Source organism: Agelaius tricolor, unplaced genomic scaffold (genome assembly GCF_023055355.1).
Source record: "Agelaius tricolor isolate 1412-34295 unplaced genomic scaffold, bAgeTri1.0.p SCAF_32, whole genome shotgun sequence".
In the NCBI taxonomy this organism is placed as follows: domain Eukaryota; kingdom Metazoa; phylum Chordata; class Aves; order Passeriformes; family Icteridae; genus Agelaius; species Agelaius tricolor.
In genome coordinates, this window is record NW_027269292.1 from 3,845,445 (window position 1) to 3,867,482 (window position 22,038).

Below are 22,038 nucleotides of genomic sequence, written 5' to 3' on the forward strand. Positions count from 1 at the left end.
TCCTTTTTTTAATTTTGTAACAAATATAAAATAAAACCTAAATATTTCACCTGTAAGTGAAGGAAAGTAAGCAGAGTCCCATGTGAAATAAGGACACAAGACACCAAGCAAACACTGTGATTAAAGAGGAGCTAAGCACTCACATTTAAAAGCCAGGAGACTCTACACAATGATAAATCTTTAATGCTGGAGCCAGCCCACAGTGCTCAAATACAGCGTGGGATGAGCAGCTCCACAAAGCCACATTTCCTGAATCTCAGTCCTGCTCTGTCACAGAACTGTCAATGTGCATCCAGGGGGGATGGAAGGGATGTGAAGCTGGAGTGAAACCCATCCTTGGGTGTGGGATTGCTCCCCTGCATGCCTGAGGAAGGTCTCTACAGAAATCCAAATCTTTCCCAGTTAATTACTTCTGTGAGGGACCAGAGCTCTCTGTGAGTGATGCTGTTCTAGAGAACAAAGTGTTCCCACATAGCACAGAATGGCAGGAGATAATGGGAAAAGAAAATTAGCTCCTGATTGCAATGTGAAGCCCATTTAAAATTTATGAATGATCTCAAAGAACTTTTTCTTTCTGAGATAAAAAAGTTCCTGCCACGGGATGGAGGCCATAGGTTGTCACACAGGTCCCTCCAAACCACAACAAAAGAACAATTTCCTTGAGGGTGCTGACTTTAAGAGTCAGTATTTCAGCTTTTCACCCCCACTATGAGTTCTTTCATAATATTAAACTTAGTTCAGATATTTTGAAATTGGCCCACATTTCGACGAAACAGACAATCAAGATTTGAGATTGAAAAAACCTTGTAATAAACACCATGCCATCAAAGAGTGAGTCAGGAGATGATAATGAAATGATTTAAAAGTAATTCACAGCTTGTTTATAGGTAAGGCATTCTCTGTATACTTGAAATTTTGCATTTCTAACACATAAAACCACACTATTTCCCAAATCTCAAGAATAAAATAGACTTAAATTGCTTAACAACAGCAAACATTAAATTTCCTCAACTTCACGGGAAAACATATTAAATTACCTAAATTGTTCTAAAGAGCTCATTGCATGAGGAAACTTTAACACTTCTCTTTCCCATTTAAAACATCCATGACTTGATTTCATAAATAAACAGAGAAGAGAGATTTCATAAATAAATAGAGGTGCCCAGGTGCACCTGCAGGTCACTGCAGACACAGCCTGATCCCACTAATGCCAGCCTGGCCTCATCCCCAGCCCTAAGTCTGCCTTTCAATTCCAATCACCCTCCTCTCCCTCCCAGCTATTTCTCATCCCTATCCCATGCAGAAATTGTTTCCAACTGTTCTATTTCCGATGTGGCATATGTTCATTCTTTGGGCAAAGGGAATAAAGTGGGTTTTGCTCCACTGATTCCAGATTAGCTCTGCTGACTCCACTCGAGCCACAGCTCTGGCTCAGGGGCTGCTGCCCACTTGGTTGTCTAGTTTGTTAATCAACCTAAATCCCAGTGAATCCTGCAATTATCATTTTGATGGTTTGTTTTCTACCAACTGAAAGATCACTAAGTGGCAATTACCATTAATATTACTTGCAGCTGAGTCATATTTTACTTTCAGATTATATTTTTGGTCCCAGATCTCCCAGTCTTGAGGACAATAGACTGATTTGTGTTTTCAGTAATAAACCACATGCAAAAAAAATTTTAAATTTAAAATCTTGGTATAGCCTTCAGAAAATAAAGAAGCTAATTAATTATTTTTGTAAAAGTTGCAAAATAAAATGTGATAATCAATGCAAAAGATCTGAGACATATTATGGGAATATCTGGAGATTTGTAGAATGGAGCTGCTTCACCAGTGCCTGCCATTCCAATTCAGACCTTGAAATTCAGAGCTTGGAGTGGCTGCTCCAGCTCTGCCTTTATTCAGCAATGTGTGTAAGGAAAACTGCATATCTGGGATCTGCTTTGGGCAGAATTTCTGAAACACCACAGCCACGTCCTAGCCCTGAGCTGACAGCTCCTCAGAGCTCAGTGTGAAGGAATTCATCCAGCCAGAGACAATGCTGACCTTGTTTTTAATATGATTTAAGCATCGGGATAAAGACATGGGAAGAGGAGTGCCACTGTTTGCTCCAGCCTGTGAACTTTAGCTGTGAACTTCCCTGGAAACATTGCTCATCACACTGCCATGGAAAGGATAATTCAGCTGCCAGAGTAAGCAAACTACAGAAGATTTGTCCTTTTGGACTTGGGCTACACCTCAAAACTGTGTGATAATACTCTGATTATCAGTGCTGGTTACTGCAGTCTCAAAACTGAATTTGTGTTCAGCCCAATAACAGCCTTTGATAGGCGCTGATATGGGCAACTCAACATGGACAGCCTTGATTCTTTTTTATTTCCCATTTGTAAGGGGTGACTTCTCTCCAAAGAGCCTGGCTCCTCAACAGGTGATCTAAAAGCATCAGACCTGTCTGACCTTTTGAGAATTCTCATAAGAAAACCAAACAGTTCCACACAGAAATAACCAATGCAACAAGCAACTTTCATGGAATCATAAATCCAAAGGGAAAAGAACAAGTGTCAGCTGAAATCCATCTGACAGCCATCATTTCTGTACATATAATTTAACATCCAGATTTGTAAGTTGAAATCCAGCCACTGAACTGAATTTTAGCATTTGTTTTTAGTGTTCTCTTTATTTCACAGAACAACACAGATCTGGAGAACTCATGTAAAAATTTACTTAGTTCAGCTAAGTGCAAACAGAGTGTCATCTGCCTAAAATAACGTGCCATTTTTTTTTTTTTAGGAATAGAGATGAAAAATAACCTCTCACTTGTTACTTGTTGAGGATGTTAAGAGCTTCACATCGCTTACTGCAGCTGTTATGAAGTCACATTATGTTCAGCACCTTCATGTAATGAAAGTTGTATTACACTGCTTTGCAGAGGCTGCCAGGAAATTTGTTCCTTTCCACTTTACCATGAGCTGAAGGGAGCTGGCACACATTATGCAGAGCAGCTCAAGAGCAAAGTGGCATCTCGAGGCTGACAGCTAAAATTAAGAAGAAAATTATTGAGGTATTTTTGTGTTTTGACAGTGTGATTTTGATCTGTGGTGTATATATAGCATCTGGCTGGGAGCTTCCATCCTCTCCAGCTCTGGACTCGCTGGAGCCAAAGGTTCCCTGCAGCCCAGGGAGGGGAGCAGGGAGGGATGCAGAGAACAGAACAGGCCTTGTGCTGCAGAACCAGACTAACTGCTCGCTCTCTGCTGGCACATGGCACCTCCCTGGCTGCTCCCTGCCCTCCCAGAGAGCAGAAAATGCCAACTGGGCAGCACAAAACCAAGGAGGAACCTGGAAAGGAGCACACAGTGCATTCTCAGAGCAAACGAGCTGAAGATGCTCGACAGGGCTTGTGGGATTTATGGTACATAATGGAGGGCAATTCATTTTACCCAACACTGCTCTGTCCAGGCACAGCACTGAGAAAAACTTGTTATCAATAATACACACATATATAAATATATTTATACTGTCATCACTTGGAGTTACAAGGCTGCACTGTAAATTTCCAGCTTTATTCCAAATTATGGGGAGTGAAAAGATTATTGTGATATATGGTCGGGTTGAGAGTTCTCTGCTAAAAAATACTTCTACTAATGGCTTGTATATATGACACAGATGGATGGGACCAAAGTGAAGTACTGCAATCATAAATAACAGAAACAGAAGCAATCTTCTCTATTAGATGATCTAGAAAGAAGAGAAGCCATTGCTGAGCCCACACATCACTCAGCCATATGTCTGAAGAGCTCCACAATCACAAGCATTCCAAAGAACAAGGGGTAAAAAATATCAAGATAAAAGTCACATGCTTTACAACTGAGAACCATTAGAAAAGGTCAAGAGATTTCTTTTTTTTTTTTTAAGCACTTGTAAACTCCCACTTTTGGAAGAAAAAGAACAGAGCAGGTGAGCCTTTCCACCAGCTATAAATAGCTCTACTACACCACAGTATTTATTTATTTATTCAGTAAAACAAATTCAGCAGCAAACCTAAGGGTGGAGAGAATGTATTTGCCAGAGTCCAACTGAACTGCCAGCTACCATCCACAGAGAAATCAGTCAGCTTTTTTCAAGTCATCTTTGACTCTTTTTTGTAATCATACAATTATTAAGGTTGGAAAAGAGCTCCAAGGCCATCAAATCCAACCTTGGAACAAATATCACTATGCCCACTGACCAGTGGTCAAGACTGTTGTCCCAACTCAAATGGATAACATTTTAACCAGTGTAGAAATCACATCTTTTCCCATTTAAACCAACCCCAAAGCTGTGGCTCCACTGCCCTGGCATTACTGGGAGCCTCACAACAACAGGCTCATAATTTGTTTCCAGGTTTCAAGCATTGATTATTCCACAGAGTTGCAGTAGGGTAGAAAAATCATAAAGAAAAAAAGCTTCATAAAATCAAGCCTGCTCTCCTCAAATCAGTGGCTGGCCTTGTCAAGCCAGCACTTTGCAAGTTCCCATCTGAAAGCAATCCTGGTGTGAGCAGTTCATTAACATGACAATCTCTTCCTGAGTGAAAAACAACCAGCACCTGTATAAACGGTTTTTACACTGTTAGATGGAAAAATAAAAACTCTCTCTCACAAACAACTTTTCCTGTACACATCAGGGGTTTGAGTGACCAATCAATATAGGGTAACAACTTGTTAGTAACCAATAAAGTAATTGGCAAGAAAGCTGCTGACCAACTGGAGTCACACATGAGGTCTGTAAAATTGTATAAAAATGAGTTATGTGAATAAAGAATGGGCTTTTTCCACCATGAGGAAAATGGAGTTCAGCATGATTTATTCCCAGAGCAGAGGAAGCAGTACTGGAGGTCTCGTGGGCAGCAAGAGGGAAATCACTCTGTGCACACTCTGCATTTGCTGCTGGGCTCCCAATTTGGGGCTTTTAGGTAAGAACTGATCCTGAACTGGACTAAGGAGCTCCCACAGAAGTTCAGTAAGCACAAAACCCTCTCTGGGTTACTCCCAGAGGGCTCTAGAGCACTTCAGAGTCTCTGCAGGAGTCTGGAGCTGGGAGCTGCTGTTTCACACACTTTGCATTCTCGCTGAGGCCACAGAATTTCCCCCAGGGGCCCATATCTTTGGCTGGCCTGGGCTTTCTGCACAGCACCAAGCAATGAATGAATGAATGACTGAATGAATGTGGCACATGGCATGTGTTAGATCATCCTAAGATTAAATATAGCAATTACAATAAACAGAAATAGGGTAGTACTTCAAAATAGACAAATCAATTAACCAAATGCATTTGTTGTTTAAATAAGTACTGTTTAAATAACTTTACTAGGAATAGACAAACAAGAAGAGCAGCAATTAAGATACAGGATGTAGCAATATTTGTCTTTCTCCTCTTCTGAACATATTATAACTTGTAAAAATATAATGAAAATCCCTTTTACATTATATATAAGCAGGGCTGTAGATTATAAAGCAAACACAAGTCACAAGCAGCCCTACCTTTGACTGCTACAGACATACTGAATCCACTGAGAATTCCTGAAAACTAAATTACCCTAACTTTTCCAACATATATCATTTATAAAACACCAGTGTGCTTTTGTGCCAGTGTTTCACCCCATGCAGAAGGAAGTGCAGTCCCAGGGGAGTAGCCAGGCTAACACTTACAACTGCTTTATGCAATCCTTCCACTTGGCATTTCCCACTCCTTTCTGACTAAACCAGCCTGGAGCTCAGCAAGACTCAGTCTGTTCCAAGCTAAGCCAGTGAATAAGAAAAACAACGTCTCTGCCCATCACCTCAACCTGTTCCTAAGCTTCTTAAAGCTCTTTGGTGAGCCCACAAGGTCACACAGCACCCTCACAGCACTAATCTGGGTAGTGCTACACATTCCCTGCTCCTGGGCTACCTTCATTTTCGTTGTGGTTCCTGCAAAACTCAACTTCTCAAAAACCTACCCTGGGGGCAAAGGACAGAAATGCATCAATTCAATATTGATAAATTAGGGCTGATTTCTATTTCTGAAGCTCCATGTCTACCTGCTAATAATTGCTATGCCTAATCTCAGGTTCATACCTCTGACCTTGCTGCAGATTTTCTGCTTGGTCAAGCTCAATTAGACTAAAAAGCTGCAGGTGGAGGACAGAAATAGGACCACTGTAAACTCTGCTGTTTAATTTCCTTTTTTTTTTTTTTTTTTTTTTTTAAATTTGAGAGAAAGTAACAGTTAAATGCAACAATATCTTCTTTGTGTGAAAGGATTATACAGATAGTCTGGACAGTCTTAACTACTCAGGTCATTAACTCCTTTACACTAAGGAGAAAACAGATGGGTGTCTCTGGTAAGCTGGCTTTGCCAGCTCCACAACAGTGTGCAAATACAGGCTGTGAGCCTGGCAGGGAATGCATATGCATTTACACTTACCCAAACAGCTTTGGCAGACCTGGCAGGGCCGTGGGATAAGTGAAAAATATATACCTGCACATTTTAAATTAGAAATTTATACCTAAGATGCTTTTGAAACAGTTTGGATTTAGTAAAATACCTCACATAACATATTCAGATCTGTCTGAATACTATATTCACATACATATTATACCAGATTTGTCATTTCTGCCTTCCATACAGGAAAAAGAAAGTAGATGATATAATTTATTCTACTAAAACTGCAGCACAAGATTTGCAAAACTGAGGAAGAGTTTCAAAATATTAGAGGATTTTATGTAATACAAAATATTCAGCACTGTTTCAATGTTCTTGTTAATTATATACTTTCTGAGACAGAGACCACTGTTTCTATGTAAAGCCCTTGCTAAAATTTCACAAAACCATTAATCTCCCTCCTTTGAGGTGTCCCATTTTCTAAATGAATAATAACCCAGAAACCATCTATCAAAACCTGTGCTGAAATAGCTATTTTGAGAACTTGTACCAACAAAAAAGGTGACCCACAATCACAGACTTTTTCTCTCACTTCTGCAGTTTGAATTCACTTCAGCTGAAGAAGCTGCTGCTGTTAAAGTGTTTTCTGCAGCCACAAAGCCCCTCTGGGTGCTGCTCTCATCTGCTCTGGAGCAGAGCACAGGCACAGCAGTGAGGAACAGCACAGCTCTTCCAATTAAAGAGCCAGCACAATAGGAGAGCCCAGCACTGCTTCCTGTGAACGCTGAGCACTTGTTCTTCAGATTTTTCAGCTATTTCAGCAGTGACCCCAATTGCAGAAATGGGATGTCTTAAACAGAGCAGCTCCTTCAGTTTGAGGCATCACCCAGCACAAAACCCAAGGGCTGGGAGGGGGAGCAGGAGGAAGCAGCACATATGAAAATGATGTATTTTAAGGCTGTAAAAAATGATGGGATACAAGCTGAAACCAACTCTCCAGAATGCAGCTGTTTGTTCTGTAATACAGCTGGAATTCCAGACACCAACAGCAAGCAAAGAGCTTTATGAAAATCACAGTGGCAGCCTCTAGAAGAGAATCTTCCACATCCACACTGTGCAGCAGTAAAAATGAGATGCTCAGTGAGTAAATCACCTCTGGACCCAAGAGCAAGTGCAGTGGCTTTGCTCTGACAAGAGCAGCCAGGGTCCCAGGGTGCTTCTCCCAGTTCTGCCTCCATCCCCTGGCCCGGGAGCAGCCCAGAGCTGCTCCTTGCTGCCAGCCAAGCTGCAAACAGCTCTGATTATCAGGGGAATGCATGATGAACACAAGCTTCTGGAACACTTCTGTGGCTTCTTAATCTTTCACCTGACATTAAATCACCCCATGGTCAACTGAACACAGCCTGGGCCACGCTCCCAGGGAATGGCTGAGCCCCCTCACAGCTCCAAGTGTGGAAAACTGATGGAATAAGGAAAGCTGTGAGGTTCTACTATGAACCCTTTAATAGTAACCTTATAGCTTGTTGTTCCCAGCATCCCATCCCCACCTTACATTAAATTACAATTTAATGAGACCGAGCTGTAAACCAAAGCATTTCCTGCAAGTACAATTTGTAAGGACACCAGTACTGTAAGGGAAATGCCAGAGCTGAATGCCAAGAGCTGAACATTAAAGTATTTTGGAATATTTTGAATTTAGGCTTTTAGTTGTGTTTGAGAAACCCTATAACATGCTAATAAAATTAATGAACCTCCCTTGCCAGAAAACACAAACCACACACTAATTTCATTCTTGCCAAATAATGTTTATTTTTCTTCAGGATGGCAAGAAGTGAGGCCAGGATGATACTGAACAAGCTGTCTGAAATACCAACAGAGCCATACCCTAAGCACTGAACCACAAGAATGAAACTTCCTGCAATACCTGTTGGGACACAATCCTGACTGGAGATTTGTATGGGGAGAGCTGAGAGGCTCCAAGGTGACAGAGATGATCAGCAGATGACCTCAGATGTGAAGTGATCCACTGGAGGGTGCAAAGGAGGGGGTGGGACGGTGTCAGAAGATGTCACACAGCAGAAACTCGGGCTGCTCCATGCTAATGAGCCTCTCACCTCCTCTCCTCTCCAGGTTTTTGGATGACTACAGCCTCACAAAGAGCCAGCAGCCTCCTGCCATCCCTGCCCTGAGGCCTCCACACTTTCCATTCCAAGAAAACAAAAGCACACAGTATTATTTTGGTTTGTTTTGCCAGGAATTATTCTCTGCCTGTCAAAACCTACCAAAGTGTGTCTTGAATAGAGAAAAGCATTTTAAAACAGAAAGGTTCAAAAGACACAGCTGAAATTTTCAAAGGATATGGAGGAAAAAGATCAAGTTCAGCTCCTTTTGCACATAAGGGTTACTAATAAAACCAACTGATAATTCCTAGTTACTAATAAAAAACAGATAATAATTCCTTTAGACATTTTTCTCAAAGAATTCAGGCTAGTTTTTTAATCCTATCCACCCATTCTCTTTCAGCAGTAGTATTATATCAAGAAATTGTTAATTAGTATTATATCAAGATTTTGTTAATTAAAGATTTTTCCAGTTCCTGTTTCTCTTCATTATTTCCATGTTACCCAACAGATGCCCAATATTTGTTGCAAGTCTTATCCAATTACATACATTTTATTAAAGGGTCATCTGCTAGAAACTTCAGTATTGCTTTCCTGCTCTCATCAGTCACTGCAAACATTTCATGTCAAAGAAGCTGCAACTTCTCAGGAAGAAAAACAACATACACAAAAAATGTGAATTTTCGACTAATTACTGTTAGAAATTTGTTGCCAATGTAAGACAACACACAAGACAAAACACACATTGGGAAACCAATTAAAGAATTAAGAATATTCACCCTCAGATTTCTTTTCCACAGTATGTTTGGTTATTTACTCATAACAAGCAGATTAATTTTGTAGGTTTGGAAGTTATCAAAATTCCATGGGTGACTAAAAGGCATAAGTTACAGTAATTCATTCCAAGACCAAAAGTGATATTTTTAAGAAGTACCTGTGGGCTCAGAGGTTGGCAGTACATAAATAACAAAATATGAAACCATGGAAACATGTCATTTAATTATGAACAAATGATTTAAATTTGCTGTAAACCATTTAATTAAAAAAAAATTCAAAGCAAAGAAGGAGCTGAGATGGGAGGTTTCCAGCAAGAAAACCCCATGGCAACAGTCAGTGGAATTTTTCAGCAGGTAGAATCACAGAACCATGGACTGGTTTGGGTTGGAAGGGACTTTAAAATCATCCAGTGCCACCCCAGCCATGGCAGGGACACCTCCCTCTGTCCCAGGCTGCTCCCAGCCCCGGCCTTGGGCACTGCCAGGGATCCAGGGCAGCCCCAGCTGCTCTGGGCACCTGTGCCAGGGCCTGCCCACCCTGCCAGGGAAGGATTTTTCCTAATTTCTAACCTAAATCTCCCACCAGTTTGAAGCCATTGCCCCTTGTCACTACAGACTCTTGTCAATACTCCCTTTATATGCCCTGTAACTTTTAAAGGGACATTTTGAGCATGAATTGAGGACATCTGAGCATGAAGGCAGCAGCAGCCCTGCCTGCACAGCCCTCCTGAGCCCAGCCTGGCTCAGGGCTGGCCCAGCTCAGCTCTTTGCACATCCTTGGCAGGCAGAGCAGCCACAGCCACCACTGTTAAGTAACCACTTGACTTTGACATATGGCACACTGCTATCAGAACCAGTGGCCCTGCCTGTTTGTTTCTATGTCCAAACACTTATGCAGTGCATTTTTTTGGCAATGTTAGGTTTTAGCTGGAGCAGTTCCCCAGGTTAGCTCAATACACAGCACATGAAAGCTCACACAGCACAGAAACAGAACTGCAGGACCACCAGAGTAGCTGAGATTTATACCAGGGAAAAAGTATAAAAGTATCCATGTGACAGAAACCTGTATCAGTGCTGAAACTCAATCCTTGTGGCACGATTAGGTCAAAGAACTGAGTGATTTCTTCACTGTGTCCGTGCGGATGACAAAGATTTCAAAGCATTTTTAAGCAGAGACAACACTCGTAGAACCTGATAATTATCTCAAAATGCTTCACAAAATTTAGTCTATGTTTGAGCTCTTGATTCTTAGAAACAATTATGGTTATTCTTGTTACTAAGTCATATAAAACCCTGACTGTGAAAATTGTGTTAGAGCATTTTCCACTGCATGCTCATGACATATTTGTGCAGTCTTTCCTGGCTCACTGGAGCAGCAATATCAACAGCATTTCTTAGTTTCTGTCACATAGACTGAGTAGTATTCTCATGATATGGAAAGGTAAACACTATTCCCTCTCCCATGTATTTACTAAAAGCAATATATTAGCACAAATGAAAAACGAGGCACGAATGGCAGTGATAAATTAGCTGACATTCACCCCAGAATATTGCTTCCAACAGGCCACGAATTTTCAAGCAGCAAGAAAGGGCCTGGAATTCAGCAAGCCATGACTCAAACCAAAATAAAAAAATTACAAGAAAGATGAGATTTCAACTCATTCCCACTCAGCACAGAACATGCATTAAGGGTCTGCAGAGCAAACATGAAGCAAATCAATTTTTGTCATTACTGTCTTTGCAGAGTGGTTTTATTCAAGGCTTTACTGCATGGCATTGGCACTTTAGAAGTCAGGTCATAAAGGCATAAAAGCAACTGAAAAAAACTTAAAGCAGTCTGTGATTGAACATCAAATCCATAACTTGGTAAGGAAAACAAGAGCCAAAGTTTGAGCTTCAGGTTGACAGTTTTTAGAAGCACCAACTACTAAGAGTTAAAATAAGAAATCCTTCTTTTTTTCATGGAGGTTTAAAAACATAACAACTTTATTAATTAAAAAAAAACCACTGAAGCCACTTGCTTTTGAACTTTGAAGTTTGTCTGACCTGAATAATAACTATTTCCCCTAACCAGCTGTCTCCCTTCTTACACACTTACAGTGCAACAAAGCAAAGCATTGTTTTACAATATGCATTTAACATAATTAGAAACTACAGCTTAACAAAGTCTCCATAATACACTTGTGGGTGTCTGAAATGTCATATTATTTCAGAACTAATAAAAGTACTGGTGGAGGTATCCATTTTAAGTGATAAGTCATTCCTAGAGGTGTCATATAAATAAATCATCTCACTAGGTCTGAGCATAAGTTAAAAAGGGTGTATTTTATTTTTTTGCAGAAAGAATTAAACACATGTCAGAAATGCATCACTGGACTCTGCTAACTGCAGCACTCTGCTAGACCTCAGTGAGCCAGGGGAAAGAAGGGAAAGAAAATCCCAACTAACAGAAGCAAGGCACTTATTACTGAAGGGGTGTTGGGGACAGCTACAGGTGATACAGAAACTATTATTAGAAGGTATGAAGAGACACTTTATTATTAGAAATTTACAGTTCTTATAGAAATAATGGTGGACCTAAGACTTGCTTGGTTTTTAGGAATTTTCTCTCATACTATTGGTGAACTATGAATAGTACACTCTAGAGAACTCTATCTATAAACAATGGTTACAGAAAGAGAGATAATAATTGTTTGAATTTTTTTGTCTAAGTTTCTTACAGCTTGTACACAGCTTCCCAGCATTTTCCTGGCAGAGCTATGTTTCTGTCTGTTCAGAGGACATGGAATTACTGCAGGCACTTGTGGCACACAGCCCCAGGTGACATCTGGGAGCAGCCAGTGAGTGACACAGAGCACAGGGACAGGGCCCTGCAGGGCAGCACGGCCCAGGGGCTGCTGCCAGCGGTGCCACACGGCCAAACCCTGTGCAGGCAGAGCTGGGTCCACGTCTGCAAGGACAGCACCACAAACACCTGAAAACACAAACAGTGGGGGCAAAGGACAGATGTCAGCAGGGCTGGTGAGTGCTCCCAGGAGCCCACTGGGAAATGACACAGAGACCAGAATTACAGCACTTAGGGGGACAGGGGCTCTTTGTTGGGCTCTAAAACCCGGGCAGTGACAGTGAGAAAAGAAGAAAACTGAAAGCAGGACAAAACCTCCAGGTTTATTGGTCAGGGTACGTGATGCAGGGAGCCTGGGCAAGTCACCCCAGTGCAGCAATTTCCTCAGAGCTCCTGTCTGTGTTTTCACAGCTCTTGCTTCCCAAATCACAGAATTCAATGCTGAATGTTGAATTCAAGATTCAGTGTTGAATGTCCAAGTTCTAACAGAACAGTGCCTCTCCTTGGCAATGTTTCTCCTCAGACCTCAGTTTGGAAACAAAGATCATTCCACAGCTAGTTTGGAGCAGGATAAAAAAGCCACTTTTTCCCCTTGCAAGATTTGAATTTAAGTCCTTATAATTAATAGCTTGAGTAATACCCTTTTATATAATGCAGCTCATTCATTACATCTCACCCACACTTAAATGCTGTTTTATATTTCTGATGGCGAATATTCCATTATTTCAGCCAAAAATAGTTTTTATTTTCAATCACTTTATGCTTTGTAATGCTGCACACTGCAGGGTGCTTAAATCCTTCACAAATGGAGTAAAATAATGCAGTAAAACTGTATGAAAGCGAGTGATTTATAGAAAACTGCATGTTCTCTCCATAAACAATGTGACACTGTTAGAGATGCAGATGGAAAATAACAAATTCCAGGAGGCTCCAAGTGGCATGCAAACAGATGAATTCTGCATGAGTTATGTTGAAGGGATATAATGAATGTACAAGTAATTTCAGGCTCCAAAGTTTGGGCAAGTGCATCCCACACAGAACAGTGTCACACATCAACAAATTCCTAGAGAAGAGATCAAACTTCCAATAATACCTGGATGCACTGTGGATTTTCAGTGTAGCTGGAACTTTGCTTTAAAGCTGTCATGATTAATTTACAAATATGCAATTCCTAAAATCAGTGGAGAATGGGGCTTCAAAAGGGACTGAACTGTCTTAGGCAAATGGCCACAAGAGAGGCAGAGAATGTGAGAGGTCACAAAAGACTCCAGCAGACTCTTTCCATAGAAAGCTTCTTTAGAAAACCAATTTCTTCACCAGTATGGGTGAAAACAACCCTTCAGATTGAAGGGCAAAGCTACAACACCCAAAGCCCACAGATGCTGTGCAGCAAGAATTCTCCTGTGACATAGACTGACTGTGCTTGACAGGCAGAAAACAACTGAAAACAAGCTAAAAACAAACTGAAAACAAGCTCAGCCTGTCAAACCCTACTGAAGAAAGAAGGGTTAGGCTGCTTCACATGGGCACAAAGCAGCAGCTCTGCTGAAGGAAACCTTTCCAGCTGCTCATTCCTGCCCTGGACCAGACCCTGTTTCTGCAGGCACTCCTGGATGAGTGGGCACAAATGCATTTTCTCATCCAAGCATTCCCTCCTGGGCACATCAGCACTGCTTTTATGCTGATGCAGCAAAATATTCCAAGGATTGGTGAGCAGGAAATCAGCCAGGGCAGTGCCTGAACTGCAGCTCCAGGACAGGGCCAGGCTCCTGCCAGTTTGGAGCAGCTGACCTGGGTTGTGCAAGGACACCAGAGCCTCCACCAAAGGCTCAGCACCTTCACAGCAGAAATCACAGAGGAAAATGGGGTTTTGCCCCATTTCCCCAGCCATCTGCTTGCCCTTTATTTTAACATTATCCATCCCTAGAGCCAAAGGTTGGACTCTGTATTCATTGTTTGATGTTAAATCCTCAGCTGAGTTATGGCTGGATGCAGCGGGTGAGGATTTCTACAGCTGGAAACCCAACGGATGCATTTGTTCTAAACTCACTGACTGGCTAAAACTCGTTAAAAACAGATTTGTGAAAGTGACTCAGGATTTGGAACAAACTGAAGATGAGTAACAAAACACTATGAACAGAGAGAATGGGTTTTATTATTTTTAAAACGTGCGGCGCTGACAGCTCGCACCGACCCTGCTGAGGACAGAGCCCAGCTCCTTCCTTTCCTTGCCTTCAGATTCCTTCCTTCTCTGCACTTCCTTAAGGTTCAGCTGCAGAATTCAAAGGGTTTTTTTACATTTTCGTCTTGGACATACTTCTGCTAAGCAACAGCTGACACTATAACTAATAATAGTAATGCCAGGTATTGCTGTAATCAGGAATTCATGGTTCATTTCCCTGCTGCACAATGGAACCTCATTCCCATTTCTGCAAAACAGAGGTTTTTTAAAGAATTTAAACTATTTCAGTTATGTTAAGCTTCTGTAAAAAAGCCACAAAAAAATATAAACTTTTCTTTGAAACTACTGCTGCATGGTGTAAATTGGTATTTCATGTATTTATTTACTTAGCTTGTGAGGGACAACAAAAGATTCTATTTGTCTTAAAAATACAAAAGGGGCTTTTTTTCCTTGTTTGGGTTTTACAACCATTCACAGAGACATTAACACAGTAAGTCTATTAACAAGTGCAAGGGGTATCACAAGTTCAGTTGTGGTAATTAGTCATATTTCAGTTTTAAATGACTATCTGCTCCAAAGAAAAAGATTATGGTTTTTCTTCTTGCTCTATTACCCAACTGGCGTTTAAGTCAATCTGCTTCAATGGAAGCTCAAAATAACCCATTAAAGGAATATGCAAATCTCTGAGCTTTTTGGGATTTTTTAATACTTTAATCTAATAAGAACATTTTACATGACTAAGAATTCCGGCTGAATCTGTTATTCAGCTCTCCTTTAGCTCTGCCATTAATTTCATTTTTGCTGTCATGAATAGGACAATAAAAAAAGAAAAAAAAAAAACCCTATTTTACTGGTAAGATGTTATAAGAAATGTCAAGTTCTTGTACAGGTTGCATGAAACAAAGCTTCATCCCAAGACATATTCCTGATGTCTAGCACAGTAAGGAAAGCCTTTCCACAAAACATGGAATCAAAGAATCATTGAAAGGTTTGGGCTGGGTGGGATCTTAAAAATCATCTCATCCCACCCCTGCCATGGCAGGGACACTTCCACTGTCCCAGGCTGCTCCAAGCTCCAGCCTTGGGCACTGCCAGGGATCCAGGGCCCCACCACCCTTCAAGAGTTTCCTGCTCATGTCTCATCTGAGCCTAAAGCTGGCACATACACAACTGCTTTATTTCAGTTCAGATGGGATCCAGCACTGCAGGGCCTTCAGGGTTGCCCCCTGCATGAAATTCCTTCATCAAATATTCCCCAAATCCTACCAGGAAAGATGACCTCTCACCTCTGCTGTTAAAGCTGCACCAGGAAAGTAATTTTGTGCTGCTGTTAACAGATTTGATAAATAGATATAAATGAATACAAGGAACATGGAAGGATATTGATTAGCAAGTGGTCTCCATTGCCAGCTGGGTTGTGCTCCCTTGCAAGAGTCAGTGAATCACCAAACCTTACAGAGAGGGGGAAAAGGAGGCTGCTCTGGATTAGTGACAAAACTGTGAGCTCACTAGACTAAAAAAACCAAAAAGAACCAGACCTACACCTTCAAAAAAAACCCATGTGGATCAAAATACTGGCTCTTTACATTTGTAAATTAGTCATTTGATGTAAAACAAATAGAAACAAAAAGAAATAACGTAAGTAAGAGTTTAACTTTGTAACAGTTTATGTTGTGCATTAACTAGCTCAATTTTTCGGAGCAAGATGCAACCAAAACCTGTCAAACTTCTATTATACTTGTGTTGTTTTGACAGCAGCTGGCACACACTGTTCTGATTTAGAGAGATGCAGATTTTAGCTTGTTTTCAGGAGTTTCTGTACAATACAAATTGGCCTGTTGTACTTTCTGTTGGCATCTTCATTTCAGGATCTTACGTGTAAGGCTTGGTTAAAGGGTTTTAAAATGGCCTATGGCAAAAAGAAAAGGACACAAATGAAACCCCACACCACCTCTTCTCTGAAGTAGGAAAATTATTCCTACTTCAGGGTACTTATTGAATTTGATTCAGGAATTATTAAAGCCTCAGCATCCTCAGGAGACTTTCAGCCTTCTTGGTGAATGACCCCTCTCAGCATTCTTGGTGCATTTAAATTCTACTTCCAGCCATGCTCATCGTTCTGTTAGCCAGGAATTTACAATAAAGCTTGATTTGCTTTAAGCAGAAAAAGCATTTCTGTTCATGTGATGCCTTTGTTCACATTGGTGTTAATAAATTTGTGTTAATGCCCTCCCAGCTCCTCCAAACACCACAGGAGCAGAGCTAATGGACACTGTCAAAACAGAACCAGGTTTTCACTTTTGCTGAGCAACACATGACTCGGTTTCTCTCTTGTTTACCATTGATATTTCTTTGTAAATAAAATTGTTATCCTTCCTGGCTGGAGCATTATGACTCAGCAAGTCACAGCAGGGGTAACCTGTCCTGGGTTGCCCAATGATTACAGGTTTATAAATGAGCACCAATGGGATTTATTGCACGTGCACATTTAGACATTGAACAGAGGCTGGGTTTGTTTGAGTTCACGGCTCTGTAATCAATACAGGGAAGCAGGAATGTCTGTTAAAGGCAGTGCTTCATCCTGATGTAAACTGCTTGCATAATGTGGAAAAGTAAAAAAGAAAAGTATTAGGAAAGATGGATGCTACTCTCTTATAATAAATTCTTCAGGGTGAGATGAATCACATCTGAGCAGAGCTCACTCCTCTCCACAGGCTACAGAGGGATCCAAGACATCTCTCAGTGTAACATTTACAACACTGATGTTTAAATGTGAGCAGATTCATCTCCTGGTACAGGTTGGATAAAGTAAACGAAGGTTTAAATTAACAGGATAATCAGAGTATGCACTGAGCTGGGAGCCCCTGCTGCTGTGCCTGGCTGTGCCCTGAGCCAGGAGGATCCCCTGTGCTGCTGGGACCAAACAAGAACTGATGCTCTGCCCCCTGCTCCCAGCAGCACCACACTCACTGAAGGCTTCTGAGCTGGGCTTTGAGGTTAAAAACTGCTTTATCTCTGTTCTGGAGCCTGAGTGCTGCCCTCCTTCCACAGCCAGGGCTCAGCCATTGATCACATCCCCTTTGAGCCTCCTCCAAGCACAGAGGGAGCTGCAGGGAGCTCCTTTAGGGCCTGGCTGTGTGCAAGGACAGGCAGACCAAAGTCCCCTAGAAATAGAGCACACTGACTTCAGCCCTTTCAGCTCATTCCTTCCCTTTTTGGACTCATTTCTGGCCATATTATGCAGGCTGAAAGAATAGATGCAAATTCCCTGGTGGCTATTAGTGTGTCTAGACTCATTCATTGACCCAGATGATGTCTTAATTGCCTCTTTTCTATCTGATGGGGAAAATATACTCCAACTTTTCCTGGTTGCAAGTCTTGCCTTTAAGTTTTCTAACTGAAATCAGTGAATTTAATGAAAATTGGTGATACTCTGTGTTCTCTGGATTGAGTTATGTGCAGCACTCACCACAGGCTTAACAGGAAGGACTCAGAGGAAGCCTCTGCCCATCTAAATGTTTCACAACTTCAATTTTTGGGGCTTTTACCTGTGAAACTTACACCTTTTTATACAATATACTGGGTTAGCATGAATTAAATCACTTTAACTTACATGTATCTTTTAATCAATATTTAACAATTGCAAGTAGTGGAAATCTAGTAATTTTCAGAGGTGTACAAATTTACATTGTGTCAGAGGTGTACAAATTTACAAACTGCCTGTAAATTTACAAATTCACAAACCAGTACTGTCTGACCATGTTCTGCATAGAAATTCCAAGAAGAAAATAAAATGGAGCCAGAGATTTTAGTGTAACTTCTGCTACTATTATTTTTCAAGAGGAGAATTCATGTATTTTCTGTTTGTATGGCTGGGCAAAGCCTGAGAGCAGGCTGCCACTACCAACATTAGCAATGCAATTTTGGGATTAACTGCTGGGAAATTTGAATTTCCAAGTGGAAATCTGTGTTCATATGATAGGTCTTCATTTATAGCAAGAAGCTTGCTCCTCAAATGAAGCAACACATTGGGCAGTTGCATCACTTCATGGTTTTAAGATTAAAAGAGCCTAAGAGGCTTTTGGACTGCATGCTGCATCAAATTTACACTGCTGCAGCAGTCAGCACTAAAAGCCAAAAAAGTATTAGAAGATTTAGCAGATTTAAGCAAGGATGCATTTCACTGATTACTTCCTGCTAATGTAATTTTGTTTTAATCATTTGAACTATTAATACATCATTTGTATCACCACGATAATAGAGGTACAGTGCACACTGTGTATCGTGGGTCACTTACTGAGTATTCTAGCCCTGTGGAATTTCCAGTTTGAATAACAGCCTTTTATACAAAAAGCAATCAGCAGGTCATAACGTTAACCTCTTATTCCAATCCCTTCTCTGGGTAATACCCAACAGAAACAGTAATTGAAAACTACTTTTAAAAAGTCTCCTAGGTCTCCAAACGGGAAGAAAGCACGAGGACTTTGCTGTTGCTTTATCTGGGCAAAACAGGGAGGAAATGCCCATGGCCATGAGGCTGGAATAACAGCTCACCCCAGCTCAGGGGCAGGAATTCTCCTCCCTCAGTGCTTCTTCTGTGGAGCAGTGTGACTTAGCTGCCAAAATACTCTTTTTTTATTCATTTTTAGGACTTTATGTGTGTTCCAGCACATATACGCACACAGAAAATGCAACAAAAACCATCCCAAAGCTGTATTATAATAAAAACTTGAAATCAGCGATGCTCTCTAACATGAAATTTTTGTTCCTTTGCTTAACACACTTAATACTCTTTTCCATTCTTTCAACTACTATTTTTATTCTGCTCAAAACATGACTGTCTTCAGGGACAACATGTTCATTCAAAGTATGAATGTTTCATTCACGGCCTTCAACAGCCTGAAAAAGAATTTGCCTGCAGAATTTAGAGACGTCTATTTCCCTTCAGCCCAGTCCCATCATGAATGACACTCTTTCACACCAGTTGAAGTAATTTCCTGGAAAAATATGACTACTACCATCCTTTGCCTCTTCGTGTCTGTAATTTTTCCCTTACCACATTCTCAAAAATGTATTCATTTTTCCACTTATCATTATTCTCTAAAATGGATACATTCAGGAAGCAAATCTCTCCTTGGTGTGGCTGATCACTGGACACTTTATATCAGGGTATCTACAGAACGTTTAGACTAGAGGAGGTTCTGTACTTCTATTTTTAGGGAATTTTCTCGCTTCCTAAGCTGAATTTTCGAACTATTAACATGAACTCTGAACGTAATTTCCTCCTGTAATAAACCAGCATTAAAAATGATCCAGCAAGAATATAAACAAAGTCTGTAACCAAAACACAAGGAGCCTTCCTGCCAGTCTCAATCTTGTCACTTAATTCATTTCAGAGATGACTTCTGCTGACAGCTCTGTCCTGTCTGATGCAGGATTCTCCCCCCACTTCAGCTCCATGTCAGGCAGTTTTTAAGGAGCAAATTACAGCCAAATTCTAGGTGTTACATAGCAAAGATGTTGTCAAAGAAATCCTGATTTAGGCCTAATAAAATAGCATTTTAACAGAACAATTATAATGGGAAGCATTGTGAAGAAATGCATGCCAAAAATCATTAAAAAAAGAAGTTTTCTGTAAAATATGGCTGTATGAATCACTCATATAGTTCCTTTTATAACTAATTTCCAGTACAGTTTGAAATGAACTTTTTTTTTCAGTAATCTTCCAGTAAAAACTTGTTCTAAACATCATTCTAAAGAAGTTGCATCAGAAATATGTGAAGTTTGAATGCTTCAACAGCTGAGTAAGACAAGAGGAGCCTACAAAGAGATCCAAATAACTAAAGGATATTTATGGTGTATTTCAGTATCAGGAGAACAAGCTGAAATGACTCCTGTTTCAGCTTTCTCCCTTTTCACAGATATATGGAACACCTCAGTGATCTGAGGGAGCAGAACTATCACAACTTTCTCTGAGAGACATTGCAAGCATTTTCCCAGTTCTGACCACAAAGTCATCCCTGTGCAGAGTACGTTCACAGGGTGAATTTGGCTGGGTCAGAGAATGAAACCACCACCATCATCATCATCATCATCATCATCATCCCCCCAAACTGAGCCAGGGAAAAACCCCAAACAGTTCAACATTAGTCCAGTGCATGTGGGTTTAACTTTAAAAAAGCATTGAGGCAAGGGACTTGGAGGCCTGGAAGCTCCTGCTGTGTGGAGCAGACAGATTCCAGCAGAATGCCATTTCCATTAGGAGCTCCCTGCAAAATGCCAACTTGCTGTGACAGGTACAGCCAGGGAAGACAAACAGAAGCTTCTTGCCCTGGGAGCCCCTGAGATTGGAAATGATGAAAACTGCAGGAGTTAAAGAGAATTTGGGCTCGTTTTCTTTAGCAATTCAGAGTTTTGCATTTATAGCTAAAAGGTAATAGATGTCCTTTTCTATCATCCATATTATAACACTTTAGAGAAGGATCATTCAAGTGTTCCTAAATATGGACAAATGGACAGAACAGAGACATTTACTGTGCTTTTAATAATTACAGACAAAACCAATCCAGTGAGGACCATGTCTACATTTTAAAATTAACTCTGAGTGGAATCAGCTTGTGCCAGTTTCAAGATAGACCCTATGTACCATCATAGTTCCTACATTTTCTGTTTAACTTTTGACATCCTCTGCCCTTTGTTTCCTCTCAACTTCTAAATACAGATTGAGGTCTGCAAAAATTGACTTGTAATACATTTTATCTTTTGAATTATAGTACTTCGTTCTCATGTGACAATAAAATTTCCTTGTTTGACAATTGCAGAAAAGCTTGTTGGAAGATGTAGTTGTAAAAATTGGAATCAAACCAGTGCAAGGGTTTCCTGCAGGAATTTTTTTTCTACCTTCAATTTGGGAAGTTTTAACCTGTATTTGGTAATTTTACAAATTATCCTAATTTGTAAAAACTGTGGCCATGTAGAGAGTTGTAAAATTGTAACATGCACAGTTCCCAAACTATGTTTGACAGCATGGTAACTTGCAAATGGCTTTAAAAAATGTTAAAATTTTTGGCCCTTATTGGAAATTAGTATTTAAGAATTAAAGCACCATTCTAATGGCTTGTTACTGACTTGCAGCAAACTTCAGGAACCACAGGTTTCCAGTTTAGGTTTTCTAAGGACTCTTGTTTTCTGTCTGGTTTTGCATTTTCATTAATGTCTGAATCAAAGGCCTTTGGAAGTTGCTGGGTGACTGCACTGAAAGAGCCCAACCAAATAGGAAAAGCCCTTCTGGAGCATGAACTGAAAAGGGAAGCAAACACTGTTCACCTCACTGCTGCCTCAGCATGAATAAAGAGACCTTCAAAGTACACCAGAACTGTTTATTCAAAACATAAATACCTCCTTTCTTTCCTCTTTTGGCACAGCCTTTGAACGACCTAACCCAACAGCAAAGCATGGTGTTAATGAATTAGGGAGTTTGCACCTATGTAAGTCAACTATTTATAAAAAGAAATGCTTAAAATTCCTTTTTTCTTGAAAGCTCTAATGCTGTTCCCTTCTACAGAGAGCCCATTCTGAATCTGAGCTCAAGCATTTGATTTTTGACATATTTTGACATTTGTCTTTAGTATCATTAACCTGGATAAATCGAGTTATTTGGGAAATCAAAGCAGACAATTGAAGAACAGAGATATGAACAATAAAACAGCA

General features: G+C 40.6%; 1 protein-coding gene across 2 annotated transcripts in view; it reads right to left on the reverse strand.

Annotated features, from left to right (window-relative positions):
* The window catches only part of PRKCA (protein kinase C alpha), a 152,917-nt gene that overhangs the window by 92,906 nt on the left and 37,973 nt on the right, over positions 1–22,038 (reverse strand). The gene's annotated exons all lie outside the window — the stretch shown is intronic.